The sequence below is a fragment of the Patella vulgata genome, chromosome 6, assembly GCF_932274485.2.
Source record: "Patella vulgata chromosome 6, xgPatVulg1.2, whole genome shotgun sequence".
NCBI lineage: Eukaryota > Metazoa > Mollusca > Gastropoda > Patellidae > Patella > Patella vulgata.
Window position 1 is genome coordinate 39,312,615 of NC_065884.2, and position 22,013 is coordinate 39,334,627.

At 35.0% G+C, this 22,013-nt stretch overlaps 1 protein-coding gene across 1 annotated transcript in view; it reads right to left on the bottom strand.

The window, feature by feature from the left end:
- The window catches only part of LOC126825428 (D-dopachrome decarboxylase-B), a 47,323-nt gene extending 28,262 nt beyond the window's left edge, over positions 1-19,061 (bottom strand). Inside the window, exon 1 of the mRNA XM_050555120.2 lies at positions 18,938-19,061. The gene's annotated coding sequence lies outside the window, so the exon portion shown is untranslated. The remainder of the gene's footprint in view (positions 1-18,937) is intronic.
- Between the last annotated feature and the right edge of the window lie 2,952 nt (positions 19,062-22,013).

The window sequence follows — 22,013 nt, forward strand, 5'->3', positions numbered from 1 at the left end:
GCTAAGAAATTTTAATTGGAGGCCGAAAACGTGATTTCATGGCATTTCAGGCACTTGTGTCGGAGCCATTTAGAAGTACCTCCCCCAGAAAAATAAAATTCTGCCACAAAATTAGCCACAATCCATGCGGGTGCTGTGAAATTTCTAGAGGAGGGAGCTGGAACCCATGAGCCCGTTAAATTCGCCACTGTAAATGAGCAGAGCTACATCAAACCTAATTTTGAGTCCCTCAGTGATAAATAACTTGATTCAAAATCGTATTATAGCCCCAACGACGATTTGATGAATGGAGACCGTAACGTTACGACAAAGTCTAACACTGTAAGTACCAAATAGTCATACGAGATATGTGCATCTCATCAAATTCAGCTTATACCATACCCACAATAATGTTTCGGAGTCAGTGAGTTCAAGTTAGACAATACGCTGACCTTCCACTGACCATGCTTATAATATAAAATCTGTCAATGACAGCTGATTCATTGTTTAGTTTTTTATATGATATATTTAATATCAATAATATATGTATATGCATGCTTTATTTTACTTTACACGACCTCTAAAAATGCCCCAAATCGTAAAAATACGACTTTTTGGATTTCGATCTCCTTTTTTCGGCTACCCCGGACATTTTCAAAAAATGATACAATGATTTCACACAACAGGCCAGCTATTAGCCTCTCGATTGACAAGAGTTTCATCGCCCTCCATTCATTATAACCAATGTCATCGTGCCCTAAAGAATCAACAAATCAGCTTGCTTATCTCTGCTTACCCTAGGCAAAAAATGCTCATCTTTGAACTCAATCATGACATTGACCTAGTGAACGCCTACACCAAGTTTGAACATTCTAGCTTAATTAGAAGGAGAGTTCTTGTGTTCCAAAGTCCCGGCCCTTCAAATTGCTTCTATTTTTCATTTTCAATTCAAAATGGTGACCATCACGTGACCGAAATCAAAATTCTGATCCGATAGATTTTTAGGCATTACTTCCAGGATTCCGAAAATATGACGCCCGAGTCTGTAAGTAAAATAGCAAAAAAGCCTTTTTGATTTTTCACGTTTAAAGATGGTGGCATTTCCGGTTCGATCGACAAACTCCATATTTTGTGTACGAATCAGTAATTACTTGTCTAGTATCGAATTTTTTTTTTAGGTCATTCTGACCTATATTTCGACGATTTTTTTGAAAACTTTGATCCTTAATTTCACCAAGGGGAGATAATTTAGAAAATTTCCAAGGACATCATTGAAGTCGCATTGGCAAGATCTACTAACATTCTAAATTTCACGAAAATCGCACAACTATTAAAGAAGTTGTCAAATTGGTAATAACTTCCGGTTCGAAATGACAGCGACGAATTTTCGAAATGCCAAAATCCGAAATTGCAGATTTGAAGTAAATGTTTCAAGATACTCAAAGAAAAAAGAATTAGTAAAATAGGTCAAATAGTCACAAAGTTACAGCATTGTAGGTCAAATGCATTCCTTCGTAAAATTCGGTGATTTCGGATTCGTAAAACGTTTTGAAAATATATTTAATCAACAGCCACCACCCATTTTTGGGGGGATAGGTAAAAGTTTCAGAACGATCCTATGGTTAGATTCTGAGAAATCCGATTTGTGGACAAAACACAAAAAAAAAATAACAATAACTAGATCTGCATAGCAGATATCAAAGCTTTCATATAAACTTCAAAAGGGGTTATTAGAATCTATGAATCATCAACCACTCTGACGGATGTAGAAAGGAATATATTGTTACTAAATCTGTTGTACTGTTTCTTGTTATGGTAAAGAAAACATGAATACAACTATGAGATTTGTATAGAATTGGCATTAATCAATATATTTATTGTTTAATACTACATGTATATTATAGATACAAAGTGAATTAAATGAACCCAATTACATGTACTTTATATAAGCAATGTTTTTTTATTCATCGTTACTTTGAAATCACATTATTTTCATTGATGATAAAAAGGTTGTATTTGTACCGAATCCAAAAAGTATGTTGTATGACATTGCATTATCTGTACCAATTATTTATTTGCAAACCAATATACAATGTTTATTTCTACTCCAATATATTTGTTTCAACCCATGATAGTTTATTCACTCTTCTCACTTAAATACAAGAATAACACACGATTAAATTACTGAAACAAGTAATGCTGGTAGATTATAATTTGATATTGTATACCATTTACTCTCTGTTAGATAAGGCGACGTGGTAATCTGTTAGATAAACATACATGGAAGTATATGTTAGATAACTACAATTTATGATATATTTTAAACCAAGGAAGTGGCCTTTCTAAAAATAAAAAAAAATAAAGGAAAATATATTTCATACAATTGTTATACTGTTACTGTTATCGTGAAGAAACATGATTGTTTATTTAATGTTGTTTATGACAAACATGTAATCATGTACATTTTTTAAATAAGAACAATTATGCTACATGTATGAATAACTCTCAAAAATTATGTTTTCATCAATCCAAGTATTTTTTTATTTGTATTACTTGATTTATACTGAATAAAGATTACACAAACATACAAAATGGTGTTGGCTGTGTGACTGAATTCCTCGTTGAGAAGTGGTATCGGGTGTCCCATAGAGAAGAAGCAAACCCTCCTTGTGATACACTTGTGAACATTTTAAAAGACCCAGTTCGCTGTGTTCCAGAAAAATCCCCATTATAGCTAGTGCATTACATGGTTGTTGTTGGGGGAAAGGTGGGTCTTTTCTATTGGCAATGATTTACTTTTTATAGGCCCACATTGAAATGTGGTCGTATATTGTCGTCGCCCCCCTTTTGCTGTTAATATCCGATTGACTTTAAATTTATACGCAGTGTTTAAGGTCATAAGACGAAGAAGCCTTTGATTTGCTCTGCCCAGGCAACGTTCCTGTGCTCCGATTGCCTTCAAATATGCACAGAATGTACCTTGGGATTCTAGCTATCACATATTAAAAATAGAAGAGTGTTGGATTCCGAGAACGTTCAAAATAAATTCAAAACCCGCCCCCAACAATCAAAGGTTTTTTGCTTAAAAAATTGCCGTATTTTATCGAATTTTTATTGTTCTTGATATCTGAGGATTTTTCTCAATTTAGTATGTGATAAATATCATCGCGGCGCAGCCAACCGCTAGAAATTCCAGAGATTTGGATGCCTCAGCAGTCAAAAAAGGTCAAAATAGGCGATTTCGGTTTCTAGTGTCGATACATCGTTACGGTCATTTTAAAAAATTGTCTTTTAAGGATAATGTGTATAGTACCAGTACCTATCACATACGGAAGAGGCGATAAAATCTCTTTGCATTTGCAATTTCAAAATTAATTAAAACCAATATTAAATTCCGAAAATCGTTTTTTTGCTAAAACTTTTTTTTTTTTAATCGGATCAAAATGGGAGTAAGGCACAGAGTCCGGGGTGGTAATGGGCGTATTGTGTCCAAATTTCATGGTTTTCGGACAATCGGTGCCGGTGTCACGGCGAAATTCCACTTTTTTCCCCTCATGGAAGCCGTAAATTGACTTGAAGCCAGGGTCCTTGAAGTTGTACAGCTGCACCCGGTGACCGATATTTATTTAACGGGGAATAAGTGATAATTCATATTATAGCAGTAAATAATTAAAATATTTCATAGGGATTATAATAATATCTATATCTTGTCTGAGTACAGGGTTAAAACCAATATTAAATTCCGAAAATCGTTTTTTTGCTAAAACTCTTTTTTTTTAATGGGATCAAAATGGGGGTAAGGCACAGAGTCCGGGGTGGTAATGGACGTATTGTGTCCAAATTTCATGGTTTTCGGACAATCGGTGCCGGTGTCACGGCGAAATTCCACTTTTTTCCCCTCATGGAAGCCGTAAATTGACTTAAAAAAAAACGACGAAAGGCAGGTGACAAGAACAAACGACATGAACGAATGCAGGTATCACCTTGAAATTTTCAGGGTACCTAGGTACCAACGTGAAAAGTTGCTCGCCGGAATTTAGTACTCATGGTACCTTTGGTTCCAGCGTAGCGCATGCGCGAAGTCAAATCCAGCTAAACTCGAAAACAACCTTGTCGGCACGGAAAACATCAAAGGAGAAATTCGAATAAAAAATGATACAATGATTTCACACAACAGGCCAGCTATTAGCCTCTCGATTGACAAGAGTTTCATCGCCCTCCATTCATTATAACCAATGTCATCGTGCCCTAAAGAATCAACAAATCAGCTTGCTTATCTCTGCTTACCCTAGGCAAAAAATGCTCATCTTTGAACTCAATCATGACATTGACCTAGTGAACGCCTACACCAAGTTTGAACATTCTAGCTTAATTAGAAGGAGAGTTCTTGTGTTCCAAAGTCCCGGCCCTTCAAATTGCTTCTATTTTTCATTTTCAATTCAAAATGGTGACCATCACGTGACCGAAATCAAAATTCTGATCCGATAGATTTTTAGGTATTCCTTCCAGGATTCCGAAAATATGACGCCCGAGTCTGTAAGTAAAATAGCAAAAAAGCCTTTTTGATTTTTCACGTTTAAAGATGGTGGCACTTCCGGTTCGATCGACAAACTCCATATTTTGTGTACGAATCAGTAATTACTTGTCTAGTATCGAATTTTTTTTTTAGGTCATTCTGACCTATATTTCGACGATTTTTTTGAAAACTTTGATCCTTAATTTCACCAAGGGGAGATAATTTAGAAAATTTCCAAGGACATCATTGAAGTCGCATTGACAAGATCTACTAACATTCTAAATTTCACGAAAATCGCACAACTATTAAAGAAGTTGTCAAATTGGTAATAACTTCCGGTTCGAAATGACAGCGACGAATTTTCGAAATGCCAAAATCCGAAATTGCAGATTTGAAGTAAATGTTTCAAGATACTCAAAGAAAAAAGAATTAGTAAAATAGGTCAAATAGTCACAGAGTTACAGCATTGTAGGTCAAATGCATTCCTTCGTAAAATTCGGTGATTTCGGATTCGTAAAACGTTTTGAAAATATATTTAATCAACAGCCACCACCCATTTTTGGGGGGATAGGTAAAAGTTTCAGAACGATCCTATGGTTAGATTCTGAGAAATCCGATTTGTGGACAAAACACAAAAAAAAAATAACAATAACTAGATCTGCATAGCAGATATCAAAGCTTTCATATAAACTTCAAAAGGGGTTATTAGAATCTATGAATCATCAACCACTCTGACGGATGTAGAAAGGAATATATTGTTACTAAATCTGTTGTACTGTTTCTTGTTATGGTAAAGAAAACATGAATACAACTATGAGATTTGTATAGAATTGGCATTAATCAATATATTTATTGTTTAATACCACATGTATATTATAGATACAAAGTGAATTAAATGAACCCAATTACATGTACTTTATATAAGCAATGTTTTTTTATTCATCGTTACTTTGAAATCACATTATTTTCATTGATGATAAAAAGGTTGTATTTGTACCGAATCCAAAAAGTATGTTGTATGACATTGCATTATCTGTACCAATTATTTATTTGCAAACCAATATACAATGTTTATTTCTACTCCAATATATTTGTTTCAACCCATGATAGTTTATTCACTCTTCTCACTTAAATACAAGAATAACACACGATTAAATTACTGAAACAAGTAATGCTGGTAGATTATAATTTGATATTGTATACCATTTACTCTCTGTTAGATAAGGCGACGTGGTAATCTGTTAGATAAACATACATGGAAGTATATGTTAGATAACTACAATTTATGATATATTTTAAACCAAGGAAGTGGCCTTTCTAAAAATAAAAAAAAATAAAGGAAAATATATTTCATACAATTGTTATACTGTTACTGTTATCGTGAAGAAACATGATTGTTTATTTAATGTTGTTTATGACAAACATGTAATCATGTACATTTTTTAAATAAGAACAATTATGCTACATGTATGAATAACTCTCAAAAATTATGTTTTCATCAATCCAAGTATTTTTTTATTTGTATTACTTGATTTATACTGAATAAAGATTACACAAACATACAAAATGGTGTTGGCTGTGTGACTGAATTCCTCGTTGAGAAGTGGTATCGGGTGTCCCATAGAGAAGAAGCAAACCCTCCTTGTGATACACTTGTGAACATTTTAAAAGACCCATTTCGCTGTGTTCCAGAAAAATCCCCATTATAGCTAGTGCATTACATGGTTGTTGTTGGGGGAAAGGTGGGTCTTTTCTATTGGCAATGATTTACTTTTTATAGGCCCACATTGAAATGTGGTCGTATATTGTCGTCGCCCCCCTTTTGCTGTTAATATCCGATTGACTTTAAATTTATACGCAGTGTTTAAGGTCATAAGACGAAGAAGCCTTTGATTTGCTCTGCCCAGGCAACGTTCCTGTGCTCCGATTGCCTTCAAATATGCACAGAATGTACCTTGGGATTCTAGCTATCACATATTAAAAATAGAAGAGTGTTGGATTCCGAGAACGTTCAAAATAAATTCAAAACCCGCCCCCAAAAATCAAAGGTTTTTTGCTTTAAAAATTGCCGTATTTTATCGAATTTTTATTGTTCTTGATATCTGAGGATTTTTCTCAATTTAGTATGTGATAAATATCATCGCGGCGCAGCCAACCGCTAGAAATTCCAGAGATTTGGACCACCGGAATGATGCCTCAGCAGTCAAAAAAGGTCAAAATAGGCGATTTCGGTTTTTAGTGTCGATACATCGTTACGGTCATTTTAAAAAATTGTCTTTTAAGGATAATGTGTATAGTACCAGTACCTATCACATACGGAAGAGGCGATAAAATCTCTTTGCATTTGCAATTTCAAAATTAATTAAAACCAATATTAAATTCCGAAAATCGTTTTTTTGCTAAAACATTTTTTTTTTTAATCGGATCAAAATGGGAGTAAGGCACAGAGTCCGGGGTGGTAATGGGCGTATTGTGTCCAAATTTCATGGTTTTCGGACAATCGGTGCCGGTGTCACGGCGAAATTCCACTTTTTTCCCCTCATGGAAGCCGTAAATTGACTTGAAGCCAGGGTCCTTGAAGTTGTACAGCTGCACCCGGTGACCGATATTTATTTAACGGGGAATAAGTGATAATTCATATTATAGCAGTAAATAATTAAAATATTTCATAGGGATTATAATAATATCTATATCTTGTCTGGGTACAGGGTTAAAACCAATATTAAATTCCGAAAATCGTTTTTTTGCTAAAACTCTTTTTTTTTAATGGGATCAAAATGGGGGTAAGGCACAGAGTCCGGGGTGGTAATGGACGTATTGTGTCCAAATTTCATGGTTTTCGGACAATCGGTGCCGGTGTCACGGCGAAATTCCACTTTTTTCCCCTCATGGAAGCCGTAAATTGACTTAGAAAAAAAACGACGAAAGGCAGGTGACAAGAACAAACGACTTGAACGAATGCAGGTATCACCTTGAAATTTTCAGGGTACCTAGGTACCAACGTGAAAAGTTGCTCGCCGGAATTTAGTACTCATGGTACCTTTGGTTCCAGCGTAGCGCATGCGCGAAGTCAAATCCAGCTAAACTCGAAAACAACCTTGTCGGCACGGAAAACATCAAAGGAGAAATTCGAATAAAAAATGATACAATGATTTCACACAACAGGCCAGCTATTAGCCTCTCGATTGACAAGAGTTTCATCGCCCTCCATTCATTATAACCAATGTCATCGTGCCCTAAAGAATCAACAAATCAGCTTGCTTATCTCTGCTTACCCTAGGCAAAAAATGCTCATCTTTGAACTCAATCATGACATTGACCTAGTGAACGCCTACACCAAGTTTGAACATTCTAGCTTAATTAGAAGGAGAGTTCTTGTGTTCCAAAGTCCCGGCCCTTCAAATTGCTTCTATTTTTCATTTTCAATTCAAAATGGTGACCAGCACGTGACCGAAATCAAAATTCTGATCCGATAGATTTTTAGGTATTCCTTCCAGGATTCCGAAAATATGACGCCCGAGTCTGTAAGTAAAATAGCAAAAAAGCCTTTTTGATTTTTCACGTTTAAAGATGGTGGCACTTCCGGTTCGATGGACAAACTCCATATTTTGTGTACGAATCAGTAATTACTTGTCTAGTATCGAATTTTTTTTTTAGGTCATTCTGACCTATATTTCGACGATTTTTTTGAAAACTTTGATCCTTAATTTCACCAAGGGGAGATAATTTAGAAAATTTCCAAGGACATCATTGAAGTCGCATTGGCAAGATCTACTAACATTCTAAATTTCACGAAAATCGCACAACTATTAAAGAAGTTGTCAAATTGGTAATAACTTCCGGTTCGAAATGACAGCGACGAATTTTCGAAATGAAAAAATCCGAAATTGCAGATTTGAAGTAAATGTTTCAAGATACTCAAAGAAAAAAGAATTAGTAAAATAGGTCAAATAGTCACAGAGTTACAGCATTGTAGGTCAAATGCATTCCTTCGTAAAATTCGGTGATTTCGGATTCGTAAAACGTTTTGAAAATATATTTAATCAACAGCCACCACCAATTTTTGGGGGGATAGGTAAAAGTTTCAGAACGATCCTATGGTTAGATTCTGAGAAATCCGATTTGTGGACAAAACACAAAAAAAAAATAACAATAATAATCTTAACAGAAACAATAAGCTTTCATATGTAATATGAAAGCTTAATAATCTTAACAGAAACAATAAGCTTTCATAAGTAATATGAAAGCTTAATAATCTTAACAGAAACAATAAACTTTCATATGTAATATGAAAGCTTAATAATCTTAACAGAAACAATAAGCTTTCATATGTAATATGAAAGCTTAATTAAATGAACCCAATTACATGTACTTTATATAAGCAATGTTTTTTTATTCATCGTTACTTTGAAATCACATTATTTTCATTGATGATAAAAAGGTTGTATTTGTACCGAATCCAAAAAGTATGTTGTATGACATTGCATTATCTGTACCAATTATTTATTTGCAAACCAATATACAATGTTTATTTCTACTCCAATATATTTGTTTCAACCCATGATAGTTTATTCACTCTTCTCACTTAAATACAAGAATAACACACGATTTAATTACTGAAACAAGTAATGCTGGTAGATTATAATTTGATATTGTATACCATTTACTCTCTGTTAGATAAGGCGACGTGGTAATCTGTTAGATAAACATACATGGAAGTATATGTTAGATAACTACAATTTATGATATATTTTAAACCAAGGAAGTGGCCTTTCTAAAAATAAAAAAAAATAAAGGAAAATATATTTCATACAATTGTTATACTGTTACTGTTATCGTGAAGAAACATGATTGTTTATTTAATGTTGTTTATGACAAACATGTAATCATGTACATTTTTTAAATAAGAACAATTATGCTACATGTATGAATAACTCTCAAAAATTATGTTTTCATCAATCCAAGTATTTTTTTATTTGTATTACTTGATTTATACTGAATAAAGATTACACAAACATACAAAATGGTGTTGGCTGTGTGACTGAATTCCTCGTTGAGAAGTGGTATCGGGTGTCCCATAGAGAAGAAGCAAACCCTCCTTGTGATACACTTGTGAACATTTTAAAAGACCCATTTCGCTGTGTTCCAGAAAAATCCCCATTATAGCTAGTGCATTACATGGTTGTTGTTGGGGGAAAGGTGGGTCTTTTCTATTGGCAATGATTTACTTTTTATAGGCCCACATTGAAATGTGGTCGTATATTGTCGTCGCCCCCCTTTTGCTGTTAATATCCGATTGACTTTAAATTTATACGCAGTGTTTAAGGTCATAAGACGAAGAAGCCTTTGATTTGCTCTGCCCAGGCAACGTTCCTGTGCTCCGATTGCCTTCAAATATGCACAGAATGTACCTTGGGATTCTAGCTATCACATATTAAAAATAGAAGAGTGTTGGATTCCGAGAACGTTCAAAATAAATTCAAAACCCGCCCCCAACAATCAAAGGTTTTTTGCTTAAAAAATTGCCGTATTTTATCGAATTTTTATTGTTCTTGATATCTGAGGATTTTTCTCAATTTAGTATGTGATAAATATCATCGCGGCGCAGCCAACCGCTAGAAATTCCAGAGATTTGCACCACCGGAATGATGCCTCAGCAGTCAAAAAAGGTCAAAATAGGCGATTTCGGTTTCTAGTGTCGATACATCGTTACGGTCATTTTAAAAAATTGTCTTTTAAGGATAATGTGTATAGTACCAGTACCTATCACATACGGAAGAGGCGATAAAATCTCTTTGCATTTGCAATTTCAAAATTAATTAAAACCAATATTAAATTCCGAAAATCGTTTTTTTGCTAAAACTTTTTTTTTTTTAATCGGATCAAAATGGGAGTAAGGCACAGAGTCCGGGGTGGTAATGGGCGTATTGTGTCCAAATTTCATGGTTTTCGGACAATCGGTGCCGGTGTCACGGCGAAATTCCACTTTTTTCCCCTCATGGAAGCCGTAAATTGACTTGAAGCCAGGGTCCTTGAAGTTGTACAGCTGCACCCGGTGACCGATATTTATTTAACGGGGAATAAGTGATAATTCATATTATAGCAGTAAATAATTAAAATATTTCATAGGGATTATAATAATATCTATATCTTGTCTGGGTACAGGGTTAAAACCAATATTAAATTCCGAAAATCGTTTTTTTGCTACAACTCTTTTTTTTTAATGGGATCAAAATGGGGGTAAGGCACAGAGTCCGGGGTGGTAATGGACGTATTGTGTCCAAATTTCATGGTTTTCGGACAATCGGTGCCGGTGTCACGGCGAAATTCCACTTTTTTCCCCTCATGGAAGCCGTAAATTGACTTAGAAAAAAAAAACGACGAAAGGCAGGTGACAAGAACAAACGACATGAACGAATGCAGGTATCACCTTGAAATTTTCAGGGTACCTAGGTACCAACGTGAAAAGTTGCTCGCCGGAATTTAGTACTCATGGTACCTTTGGTTCCAGCGTAGCGCATGCGCGAAGTCAAATCCAGCTTAACTCGAAAACAACCTTGTCGGCACGGAAAACATCAAAGGAGAAATTCGAATAAAAAATGATACAATGATTTCACACAACAGGCCAGCTATTAGCCTCTCGATTGACAAGAGTTTCATCGCCCTCCATTCATTATAACCAATGTCATCGTGCCCTAAAGAATCAACAAATCAGCTTGCTTATCTCTGCTTACCCTAGGCGAAAAATGCTCATCTTTGAACTCAATCATGACATTGACCTAGTGAACGCCTACACCAAGTTTGAACATTCTAGCTTAATTAGAAGGAGAGTTCTTGTGTTCCAAAGTCCCGGCCCTTCAAATTGCTTCTATTTTTCATTTTCAATTCAAAATGGTGACCATCACGTGACCGAAATCAAAATTCTGATCCGATAGATTTTTAGGTATTCCTTCCAGGATTCCGAAAATATGACGCCCGAGTCTGTAAGTAAAATAGCAAAAAAGCCTTTTTGATTTTTCACGTTTAAAGATGGTGGCACTTCCGGTTCGATCGACAAACTCCATATTTTGTGTACGAATCAGTAATTACTTGTCTAGTATCGAATTTTTTTTTTAGGTCATTCTGACCTATATTTCGACGATTTTTTTGAAAACTTTGATCCTTAATTTCACCAAGGGGAGATAATTTAGAAAATTTTCAAGGACATCATTGAAGTCGCATTGGCAAGATCTACTAACATTCTAAATTTCACGAAAATCGCACAACTATTAAAGAAGTTGTCAAATTGGTAATAACTTCCGGTTCGAAATGACAGCGACGAATTTTCGAAATGCCAAAATCCGAAATTGCAGATTTGAAGTAAATGTTTCAAGATACTCAAAGAAAAAAGAATTAGTAAAATAGGTCAAATAGTCACAAAGTTACAGCATTGTAGGTCAAATGCATTCCTTCGTAAAATTCGGTGATTTCGGATTCGTAAAACGTTTTGAAAATATATTTAATCAACAGCCACCACCCATTTTTGGGGGGATAGGTAAAAGTTTCAGAACGATCCTATGGTTAGATTCTGAGAAATCCGATTTGTGGACAAAACACAAAAAAAAAATAACAATAATAATCTTAACAGAAACAATAAGCTTTCATATGTAATATGAAAGCTTAACTAGATCTGCATAGCAGATATCAAAGCTTTCATATAAACTTCAAAAGGGGTTATTAGAATCTATGAATCAACAACCACTCTGACGGAAGATATTCTCTGGGCTAAAAAATCTTTTTTCTCTCAGCTATGAGAGATACGTAGAATTAAACCGGCCCAGAGCCGACCGTGTTGATACGAAGCCGCTTATTTGACATTGACACATAACTGAAGGTGAATAGGCCTACCCGTCCAGTTAATACAATGGGCAATCTCACATCGGTCCACTAAAGAGAGGCACATGCTAGTCGCCCCCTACTTCCCCAAGACATTTAGTCCAAACCTTGACTCTCATACATATAAACCATTTGGTACTACATGTACATGTATTTCGTACTTATATCATATTAAACCCCTCGGCCGCCATGTTGAATCACACAGTATTTAACGTTCTATATCCTAACATCTTTATGAAATCAACGACAAATCTAAACTTGGGCACTCCAACCATTTTTATTTTTACATCATTCAGTTTTTTTTAAATAAGTAATTCTATCACAAATTATAGTGAAGACTGGACCACTAAACTAGTTACCCATCAGTTTTTCTTTGTGTTAATGCGTTCTACATTTTCAAAGCAATGATTCTTATAATGTGCGAGCCGCCATGACACCGGCGGATATTATAACTTCGATAGGCGAGAAACTTCAGGTAGCAGTTGGGTTTCATCAAATCATATAATTATGCGGTACGGCTTCACCTTTATTTCAATGGGAATTGGTTTATTATATGTGCAGTGCAGTTTTAGGTCAGTTTATGTGTAAATTAAGGGAGCTATACATAGGCCAGTAACCTTTTTGTAGTCATTTGACTAAAAAAAACTTGCGGAAAGGAACTCCGTAGGACAAGCCACTACTGTGGCAGGAGTAAGGCGGAAGACATCAGTAGTGGAACCATTTCTAAGTTAATCCCGAAGTGCGTTGCTATTGTAAGAATATATAAAATCGGGTTTCCGTTCCGCTTTTTTTTTGCTGTAGTTTGAGTAATGAGTTAGAGCGTATATTTTGTAGTCAAAAAATCATTGCAAATAGAAGACCTCATCCCCACCACCACCAACCTGTAATACACTTGCTAGCTTGTGTATTTCCATATTCCATTTCCGAGAGATAGATAGAGAACACGCGAAATATAAAGTGATTTTTCTTACAATCAGGGACCATAATTCATGAAGTTACGATTCGATATGCGCAAATATCGAAAGGAACCATATCTTTGGGTTATAAACATGCATGTCAAGTTTCATCAAAATCTTTCACTGTGAAAAACCGGGGCTAAGTCATCTGAAATCAAACAAATTTTACAATGTAGGTAGTGAAAACAAAATGTTATGTTAAGCGTTGTTCGAGGGTGGGGTGGGTGCATAAAATTCCAAATGCAAAGGGTTATTTTTCGTGCACGCCAATATGCACACAGGATTTCGATTTTTCGTCCTACCTAAAAAACTGCACGCAAAGTTAGTTGTCGGGCCTTCGGTCAAGAACCACAGACAAAGGGAGAGAACGGGGACCTCTGTTTTGCATACCATCCAAGCGACTAGGCACTAATCCTTGTACCATGGACGATGGGACGGGCGTTTTTCGTCCCATCGAAACGACTAGACACAGATCCTTGCTAGGCCTTCCATACTTCACCACTGCCAACGGGGAACCACTTTGACCTCGGGTTTTCGTACCATCCAAACGACTAGACACTAATCCTTGCAAGGCCTTCCGTTCTGCAGCAAATGAGCCACGCTGGCCTCGTTTTGTCGTAACATACAAACGACTAGACAATGTTTCATAATTTAGTCATGTTCGCGTGGGTGGGTTGGCAGCAGAATTGATATGTACATGATAGTGACACGAGGAGGGGGGGGGGGGCGGGGTGTACACAAATCACACAAATCAGAGCTTTGTAATACACGCATATACTTGATATACTAAATACACAAATGGCTGAATTTCGAGACATTTCTGGCACTCTTTTATCACATAATGAGAACACTGCATTAATTTCTATATATCAATAAAATATGCCTCAGACCCATTGTTTATTTTTAAATTTGAATTAGACTCGTAACAAAATATATTTTCTGGCAACAAATAGCATATAAATAAAACTAGATTTACTTTCTGATTATTTTTTTTAAATGAAATCATTCCAGGGCTTTTATTGACATTTCAGAAAATGTAGAGTTGGTCCCATGCACTTGAGGCCAAGGTCCTTGAAGTTGTACAGCTGCACCCGGTGACCGATATTTATTTAACGGGGAATAAGTGATAATTCATATTATAACAGTAAATAATTAAAATATCCCATAGGGATTATAATAATATGTATATCATGTAGGTGTGCATGTAGGTTAAAATTGTGACCTCTGTAAATAGGCCCGTTCCTTGCATTTAGTTTTAGAGTTAGGAGTGCTAAAATTGAGAGAGCGAAATGGGGTTGATCGACCACTCGACACAAACTAGGTCATTTCGGGACTAACGTATGGTTCAATTTTATTTCAATAATTCGCTTGCGCGTAGGGGTCTAGCAGTGGGGGGAAACCGGGTGATCCTGAAAAAATACACAGGTTGGACGGGCGACCTACTCCTTGTCACGTACGGAAAGATACCCCAGCAGTCAAAATAGGTCAAAATAGGCGATTTCGGTTTCTAGTGTCGATGCATCGTTACGGTCAGTTTAAAAAATTGTCTTTTAAGGATAATGTGTATAGTACCAATACCTATCACATACGGAAGAGGCGATAAAATCTCTTTGCATTTCCAATTTCAAAATTAATTAAAACCAATATTAAATTCCGAAAACCGTTTTTTTGCTAAAACTCTTTTCTTTTTAATGTGATCAAAATGGGGGTAAAGCACAGAGTCAGGGGTGGTAATGGGCGTATTGTGTCCTAATTTCATGGTTTTCGGACAATCGGTGCCGGTGTCACGGCGAAATTCCACTTTTTTCCCCTCATGGAAGCCGTAAATTGACGCAAGGAGTAGGGTCGCCTGTCCAACCTTGTGGGTTTTCGCCGGGTCCTCCGGTTTCCTCCCACTGCTAAAGACCCCTACGCGCAAGCGAATTATTGAAATAAAATTAAACCATATGTTGGTCCCGAAATGACCTAGTTTGTGTCGAGTGGACGTTAAACCCCATTTCTCTCTCTCTCTCTCTCTCTCCGTAAATTGACTTGAGGCCAGTGTCCTTTAAGTTGTACAGCGGCACCAGGTGACCGATATTTATTTAACGGGGAATAAGTGATAATTCATATTATAGCAGTAAATAATTAAAATATTTCATAGGGATTATAATAATATATCATGTCTGGGTATTACAGGGTTAAAACAATATTAAATTCCGAAAATCGTTTTTTTGCTAAAACTCTTTTTTTTTAATGGGATCAAAATGGGGGTAAAGCACAGAGTCCGGGGTGGTAATGGGCGTATTGTGTCCAAATTTCATGGTTTTCGGACAATCGGTGCCGGTGTCACGGCGAAATTCCACTTTTTTCCCCTCCTGGAAGCCGTAAATTGACTTAGAAAAAAAAACGACGAAAGGCAGGTGACAAGAACAAACGACTTGAACGAATGCAGGTATCACCTTGAAATTTTCAGGGTGCCTAGGTACCAACGTGAAAAGTTGTTCGCCGGAATTTAGTACTCATGGTACCGTTGGTTCCTGTGTAGCGCATGCGCGAAATCAAAACCAGCTAAACTCGAAAACAACCTTGTCGGCACGGAAAACATCAAAGGAGAAATTCGAATTTTTGAAATATTCAAATACCAAACATTCGACCATGATCCAGGCTATCCTCAAATGTATTAATTTCGGTAATAGGAGACAGATTCTCTAAGCCACGACCAATTGTGTATGTTTTCAAGCCCATAAATGTGGATTTTTCACTAATTTTCATTTTCATTTCAAAATGGCGTCCATCAGTTGACCTAAATCAAAATTCTAAACCGATAGATTTTTAGGCTTTCCTTCAAGCATTCAGAAAATGTAACTCTTATGTCTTTAAGTAAAATATTGCAAAAGCCGTATGGACTTTTCACATTTTGAGATGGTGGCACTTCCGGTTTGCTCGACAAACTCCATATTTTGTGTACTCATCAGTACTGTCTTAGCTAGTACAGAAAAAAAATTTCAAGGCAATCTGACCTATATTTCGTCGATTTTTTTGAAAACTTTGATCCTTAATTTCACCAAGGGGAGATAATTTAGAAAATTTCCAAGGACATCATTGAAGTCGCATTGGCAAGGTCTACTAACATTCTAAATTTCACGAAAATCGCACAACTATTAAAGAAGTTGTCAAATTGGTAATAACTTCCGGTTCGAAATGACAGCGACGAATTTTCGAAATGCCGAAATCCGAAATTGCAGATTTGAAGTAAATGTTTCAAGATACTCAAAGAAAAAAAATTAGTAAAATAGGTCAAATAGTCACAGAGTTACAGCATTGTAGGTCAAATGCATTCCTTCGTAAAATTCGGTGATTTCGGATTCGTAAAACGTTTTGAAAATATATTTAATCAACAGCCACCACCCATTTTTGGGGGGATAGGTAAAAGTTTCAGAACGATCCTATGGTTAGATTCTGAGAAATCCGATTTGTGGACAAAACACAAAAAAAAAATAACAATAATAATCTTAACAGAAACAATAAGCTTTCATATGTAATATGAAAGCTTAATAATCTTAACAGAAACAATAAGCTTTCATATGTAATATGAAAGCTTAATAATGACTTTATTTAAGAAGGCTTGAAGATTAGGCTATAATAACCTTTCTAACATCCTGCCCTTCGTAGAAAATATAATACAAAAGATATAGCTAACAAATTAAACAACACGCCACAATAATTTACAATAAAGAAAAAAAAATATATACAAATCAGTTAAGAGGTTTATTTAAGTACATGTATATGCGGGTCCTATAACAGAAAGTTTTAATACATATAGATATAACATGTATTAACAAATATACAATATGTACATGCTTATAATATGGAAATACACAGAACACATATCATAAGAGATAAGCTTATAGGTTTCTAAAATAAGATATTTGAAGTAGATTTAAGGTAAAGAAGAAGTGTTTTCCTGAAAAGATTCAAGTTATTTAAAGTTTTTAAAGAGGCTGTGAACGAATTCCAGAGTTTGGGACCTTTAAAGCGTATACTGCTTTAAACTATATTAATATTAAATCTTGCAACCATATTACCCAAATAACAAATATAATTTTCACAACTTTAAGTTTAGTATCAACGACAATACGAATTGTGACACAAAAAATCTCATATATGTCTTGACTTGTAATGGTTGTCAAAATTTCTACATCGGGGAGACGGGCACACATTGAAAATGGACCCTTATTTGTAATAGACAAAACCTACAAGTAAAATTCCAAATGTTCGCTTTTTATAAAATGAAAACTGATGACACCACGAAAAGGAAGTTAATGGAAAATCATTTTATTAAAAAATACGTTCCTCTACTTAATAGTCAATAAGTAACAAATGGTTATTAACTTTATTAATTTTCTTAAATCTATCCCAGGATTATCTTCCACTCATTGTTCCTAGATCGTAACAATATACAACAGATTAACACACGTGTGTACATGTTTTCTATTAGTTACAGAGATATCATGTCACCACAGACAATGGTAGCTAAAGTCAGTTAAAACCACAGTGTTACTATGTAAATATGTATAAATATACTCTACTGCCCATCTTTATACAATGACAATATTTATGAATAGTCCCAAAACGGACGAAAAGTACTTTAAAATGTTATTAAACCACTGTTGAAATCAGTTTGTGTCGGCACACATTTTATCTTTTCATCGTTTACCGTGAAACAAAGTAGTGCAGCTTTTCGGTTGTGCTAATATTTATGTGTGTGTGTGTATTACAGTAAATCTGTCAAATCAGCCATTTGGTCAAATGCCCAATGTGGTCAGGCATTTGGCCAGATGACTGAATTTTCTAGATATTTTACCAAAATGTGTCAGGCTATGTGTTAAAACGAACATGACATAGGCAGTATTCATAAGTTAACACATAAACATAATCCATATACAGGTAATGTGAAGGGTACAAAGTTACTTATTGCAGCAGTTCAGGCTGGAATGACACCCACCGTTTCACTTGAGATTGTCCTTGCAACACTTGTATCTCTTTGTCTTGTATTCAGAGGTTCCTGAACAGTTGACTTGACCGCGTAAAGTAAGGTCTTTGGACAATATTGATATTGTTTGTTACCATTGCCTCGACAATATTTTGTTGTATGAGAGACACTACAGACTTTCCTAATTATTATGACAGTTGGCTTGCACTGGGAGGTAGAATGAAGGGACTATTGTGTGGTTCTCCAAATGGTATATTTTTCAACCACCACAAGAAAAAATATATCCTCACAAAATGACATTGTCTATGTTTCGAATAACACATAGATTAACGTAATATAAATACTAAAGTTAGTCCCGCTTCTCCATTTTTAATTAAATCATTAAATGACCGAAACGTTTTAATCTACTTAAAATCGGAGCCATCGGATGGCCTAGATATTCATACTCCCAGGCCTACATCAATCAACCCGAAGTATCAACAGCCCCCATACACGAGACCTGTTCAGGTGTTCCGGAAAATGTAGGCATTGATGTCGACTAACAATATGGCTAAAGAAAACGGGGAAAGGTTGAGATATTCCGCACAAAAACACATTAAAATTCACTTGAATAAACTCTGTATAATAACCACCTACCTTTCGCTTGCTTCAAGTGTCAACACACCTCTTATGGGTTATATAAATAATATAAATCATCGAGATGGTGGAATTTTATCACAGTAGGTCCAAAGGACATTTCTTTATCAGTTAGTTATGCATACCCGAGCACCAAAGATAACAAATATTTAAACATGCACTGCTTTATCAAATAGATAACTAAAAAAGAAGACTAAAAATATAAAACATTTTGGGATGTAAAGGAGTTGATGCATACCCGAGCACCAAAGATAACAAATATTTAAACATGCACTGCTTTATCAAATAGATAACTAAAAAGGAAGACTAAAAATATAAAACATTTTGGGATGTAAAGGAGTTGATGCATACCCGAGCACCAAAGATAACAAATATTTAAACATGCACTGCTTTATCAAATAGATAACTAAAAAGAAAGACTAAAAATATAAAACATTTTGGGATGTAAAGGAGTTGAAAATTTCTCGATGTTATTTATGGCGTGTCTGGGTAACGTCGATGAACAAATATTTGCATAGTTATTTGGATTTTATGAATCATAAAGATAGTGTTGATAGTCTGTTTTGTTTTGTTTTTATAACACACTTTTGGAATTCGAAGAACAGTATACGATGCTGTTGGGTCTTTTTCTTTTATGTAAATAAATGTTACCAAGGGAAATCAACAATAACCATTGTAATTCTTGTAAAATAGTAAGATTTAATTTTCCTTTCACATAACCACAAAATTAATCATATAAAAAAAGGGTAGAGGTAACAACCCTGAAAATACAAAAAAGGCAAATATTAATAAATTTGTTACATTACGTTGATAAAGAGAGATATGGGGGGCCAACGCCCGCTCAACATAATCTAGGCCATTCCGGGACACGCACAAACCCACTTCACTAATCCACCTGCACATAGGGGATCTTAGCAATGGTAGGAACCAGGGGGTCCTGATAGAACCCACAAGGTTAGGCAGGCGACCCCAATCCTGTCACATACAATTGCGGGATGTAAAACATGCCAGCTGAGTCAGGCCACATAATCCAACAACGTGAAGGATAGCTTGACAAACATTAATTGCTGTAGACGCCCCATGGCCTTGTATAGTAGGCTACTTGAAAACCATGTGACATTTACAGGTACATAAAGCCAATGACTATTAAGGAATTCAATTAAATATTCAGAATTACACTCAAAAAGTAACTATATGACATGCACACCGATAAACTGTCTATTTAAGCCTGTAGGCCACCCGTTCCAAACACATGGCTAAGTATGAAACGGGTGTCACAGAAGAGTTGTCTCCCCTTAATATCTTTGTTTCAGCACACCTAGTCCATATAATCAAACTTTTTTTTCAAATATCCTCCATTTTTTTCAAGGGACTACTACAAACTGTTTGTATAGTGTAGGCCCTAAAATTATAAACATCATTTGGAGTAAATACTTCGGGTCTATATGGAAAATATTAAATTTCCTTGAAACGGCTTTTGTTTTCAGCTATTTTTATAATGAATACACATTTTTAACATTTTTATGACTTCTTAATTCACCCTCGAAACTTTGTTCCTGGAAGCTTAAAGATACACTGACAATTAAACATTGCATGTATTTAGTAAGTTTTACAGTAAATATTTATTCACACTCAACACAGTGTTTAATAATCTATGTTAAATTGTACACCAATAGTCCACTATGGAATGTGGACATGTCCAGTTGAATAATTGATTGGAAAAGATGATGTGTTGCAGATGGTACTCCATAGAAAAGAATTTGCCTCACAAATTCTATATTAAACCCTCATAATGCTTATTGTTCTAACATAAATGACTAATAATCTATCAAAAATTTAGAAACCAGCCTTAGTAGTATGGGAGGTACTTTCTAGGTAGTGCGCCAGTTTCGTCCTGCGGCACGTTGAGGTATGCGGCACTTCAGGCGATTTACAAATGATCATGTGACAACTACGTAATTTGAATGACTGATAGCGGTCATCGGTTGTACCTGTTTATATGAATATGAGTTCGCGAAATGTTTTATTTGTACCGCGTATGGGCCCCCGTCGCCACGCCCCCACGTCTTTTTTGTCGTCGCAGTGACCCAAAAACCAACACATGTTCTAAAAGCCCATCCAGTCAATTGTATAGTTAATTGTATTAATTTGTTCATTTACTTTTGTTATTTCTATAATTAAGTTAATTATCTATAATTAAGTTAATTATCTATAATTAAGTTAATTATCTATAATTAAGTTAATTATCTATAATTAAGTTAACTTAATTATCTATAATTACTTTTTTTCATGAATTTTTTTTTCATGAATTATTCATAATTCAATTATTTTTTCATTCATGAATTTTTATATCAATTAATTTTTTTTTTCATTAATTAATTTTTTTCATTAATTTTTTTCTCTTTCATTAAATTTTTCTTATTCAAAAACTTTTTGTATTTGTTTTTTTACAATTTTATTTTGATCTATTTTAATTTGGTGAAATTATTTACCGATCTGGTGGCAGATTTCAATTTGAGTTTTTGAATTTCATTATGTATTTAACAGATGTTTTAACAGATGCTTTGGGGGGTCTTAGGTGAACTTTTGACTGATATACTAAAAAATATTATGCCAATAACCTCTGTATCCTTTCTATGCCAGTTTTTAATTTGAGTTTTTAGTTTTTGCGACCAACATTGGGTTTTATATACGACAAGTGAAATGAGGTTTAACGTCCATACTGGCTAATAAGGACTAGATTGATATACACGCTTATTATCTGGACTAAAGAAAATATCTACACTTTTAGCTGTTTAGAGTCGTGTGCGACAGAATAGAGTGCGGTTGTTATATTTTGGAACTTGAATATTCTCAGATTTAACCAATCAAAATGTAAAAATAGAGCGGGAGGAAGAGAGATGTCAATAACCTTCGAGGGTAGATCATACTTTAACAGATAGGATTTTGTTTTGTTTTGTTTTTTTGCGGAGTGGCTAAAATAAAAAAAAACGTAGATCATTAAGGTATTAGAAATGTTTTTAAAAAGTAAAAAGATGACTAGATAATTGTAGTCATTATCGTATCAATTAATCTG